The 3,342-nt window shown below is 43.5% G+C and overlaps 1 pseudogene; it reads right to left on the bottom strand.

Moving 5' to 3' along the window:
• Positions 1-306: 306 nt before the first annotated feature.
• LOC109437625 (thymosin beta-4) lies at positions 307-442 on the bottom strand (annotated as a pseudogene).
• Between the last annotated feature and the right edge of the window lie 2,900 nt (positions 443-3,342).

Raw genomic sequence — 3,342 nt, 5'->3', positions numbered from 1 at the left:
CTTCATATTACAGCCTACAGGACACCTCGGACTAGCTTGGTTTTTATTCTAGATTTCCTGTCATCCCACCCAGCTTCTGCCTTCACCAACATGCAAGTTCTTTTCCTTCCCTGCCAGCCAGACATGCATATGCGAAAGACAAGTGCAGCCTTCATTGTCAGTGGTTCTGATGTGAAAAGGGGCAGTGCAGTCCTTTTAAACTGGATCCAACCTCTCTGCATGTTACAAAATTAAACGGCTAAAAGAAGTAGAATAAGAAGGCAATGCTTGTGGAATGCACAGTGCGTACTGGCGGAGCGTGCCTCGTTATGATTTGCGTGTTTGCTTCTCCTGTTCAGTCGTTTCTTTTGAAGGCAGTAGGTTTTCCTCTTGCAATTCTGTCTTCTTCAACTTCGACCTCATCGAATTTCTCAACCTCAGCCATAGGGGGTTTGTCAGACATGGTTGCAGAGGAAGCAGAGTGAGGTGCGCAAACGAGGTGTCTGATCTGCAGTCTACAGACACCTTTTTAAATGAACTACCATATATAGGGTGCTCAGCACAGTGCCTGAAATGTAATAAATGCTGTAAGTATACACTATTATCGTTGCTGCTATTATCATTATTATTTCTGGTTATGAAGAAAATTCCTCAAGAGAAGAAGGTGCTGTTCAAGACAAAGGCTCACTTAAGAAACATTACTCTCCTTAGGACGTAGGTAAGCTTTTGGGAGCATTGAGAATCTGAAGAAAATGACATACTAACCACTACCAAGAAAAATGCACACATTCACATAACACAACATTTTGCCTTCAGTTTCCTCGGATAAGAACCAATGTTCTAAAAGAATACGGAGAATGTGGCACTCTACGGCAAGTGGGAGAGTCCCCTGAAGACCCCAAGAAAACAGCGGACCCCAGAGGTCCTCTTAGGACCTCTGATTTTACCCTCCGCTCTGATGACAAAATGTTGTGACTATCTTCTTTGGCCAGTGCCCATTTCAAGTGCTGCTCAAAACTGCCCCAAAAGGGTGTTGTTCTTACGGTAGAGACTATTCTCAGCTCCAGCTCTTTTGACTGACGGGCGATGCCCGGTGACTCCCCTAGTGAGAAGACCTACAGCACACAGCATCCGAAAGCTGGCCACAGGAAACCCCTCGGGCTTCCTGCACATTTTATGGGCAGTCTACGGAACCCAGGGCATCAATCCCCCAAGCGTTGCCCCTCTCATGAAGCATCGCTGTCTCTCAACTCTGGTGTAGGCAGCACATGAGAAACTAAGGACTCTCCAATCTCATGAGAGTCCCCCCATCCACAGAACAAACAAAACTTGCCCATCCTACACTGTATGAGCCATATAATTAAGCCAGATATAAATTCAGACGTCAGAGGCTGCCTGCTTCAGTTTCTCTGTTTTAAACTGACAACCATGTGTTCTTAGGACTGCGAGGCATTCACAATTAAGTTGGCATTTTAGCTTTCTGCCTGGGAATATTTCTTTAAATGTACATGAAAATGTAACGAACAAAACATAATGTGCATGGAATTGGTGAAAAGTGAATCTCATGCTTGCAATACATTCCACCGAGTTGTTCTGAAATACATATTATGTATGTGTGTGTATTACATTCACACAGTGGGTTGAAATTAATAATCAAATCTGCACATCATTTTTAATTCAATCCACATCTTTCCTGTCCCCCCAGCTGTTGGCCCGGTGCTTATGTGGAATACATCTGCCAGCCCTCAGCATTCTCCACAGTCACCCGTCCTCTGTCCCCAGATACACCTGCTTTCTGCAGCTGGTCCCCCAACAGGTGCAACGGAAAGCCTGGTTGATGGGCATTATAAACACCCCTGCTCCTGAGCATCTGGGAGGTAACAAAGAGCCCAATTCCAACTTCAATGTTCCTTCCTTCAGTGGAAGTGAAAAATACTCTTATGTGCTAGAAACTGAGTCTCCACCAGTCACTTTCTCACTTCAGGAAGAAATGTTTCAGGTCAACTAGGCGTTAACAGCTGTGCCACCTTCCCGGTTATTAACAAAGGTCTCCACAGGCCCTTTGTCATTCTTGGTTTGTCTGAGAGCCTAAGCCCGCAGCCAGTGGCCTGGATGCTCCATCTCCATCTGTCCTACTGATCAAGGCACGAATCTCCTCATAGTCCCCCATTTTGTAATCATTAACCACCTGGTTTTGATTGGAGAGCCCACAGACCAATGCGTCTCACAACACTTCCAAATGAGAACCACGTGGAAGCAACACGTACTGTGAGAATTACTGTTTTGCAATTCCTTGTTGATAGAGTAGTAGGTATTTCAAAGCAAGAAAAATTCAGAATAATGTTCAGGGTCTTTTTGTTTTGTTGTGCTGTGTGTTGGTTCTTATTATCTCAAATCCTGAAGTTTGGAAAGGGATTCAGATTATTTTTCCTGTGGTGATCTGAAAAATACCTCATTCTATACTGAAAGCATCCATGCAATTAGTCCAGATATAAATACAGGCTCTAAAACTACGCTCTGTGGCACCCAGGTTAATGGATTAATGCAATAAAGCAATAGGTTACAATAAGGAATTTCAATACAATTAAAACCATAAAGCTAATGGTGATCTGTTTCAAATGAAGCTCTAGATGAAAATAAAGCACTAAAAGTCACTTATTCATTAAACAGTTTTGGTTCCACTTGCAGAAGTTCACAGAGGGCATTAGTCATCTAAAGCGTAAGATGCGCTTGAAATAAAATACATAAAAATGGCCTCTGTTCTGCTATTTATTTCGACACTCTTGCCTCCATGCCAATGGACTACTCCCCACATGCCTATAAGGCAAAGTTCAAATACCATTCCATTACAATCTTCTTGTAGATTTTACATCCACATTCCAAGCTACTATGTACAGCCCAGGAATTAAACTGGTCACCTGAGACACAAGAGGGTGGGTCAGGATCCCAGACTAGCATTAGCCGCGATGATGTCCCCCCTTGTTTGAAAGACTTACTGCATTACCCTGTGATCCTTAAAGGACCCTACATATCCCCAGGTAGTTCCTGATGCCCTGGGTGAATCGAGTCCCTTCATGAAATGATTATTCCATTTCAGTTTCTTTATTCATGTTGTGTAGTTACAGACCCTCCTGGTATTCTCTTGGTTTTTCTCCCACTTAAAACATCTAATATTGCTGAAAATAGGAGGAGGCAGTCTCTGGGCATGAACATACCTATCCACCAACAAAACACATGAGGGCTATGTCCAAAGAGCATGAGCTAGAAGTTCTAGGATCTGTGTACTCTATTTCCAAAAGCAGTGGGCCCAGGGAGGGGACAATGGTGTTCCACATACTTAGTGCCTGTCTTTTATGTGACATG

This window comes from Rhinolophus sinicus, linkage group LG05 (genome assembly GCF_036562045.2).
Source record: "Rhinolophus sinicus isolate RSC01 linkage group LG05, ASM3656204v1, whole genome shotgun sequence".
NCBI classification, from domain to species: domain Eukaryota; kingdom Metazoa; phylum Chordata; class Mammalia; order Chiroptera; family Rhinolophidae; genus Rhinolophus; species Rhinolophus sinicus.
The sequence above is the reverse complement of the archived record's forward strand: the minus strand, read 5'-3'. Positions and strand labels throughout refer to the sequence as shown.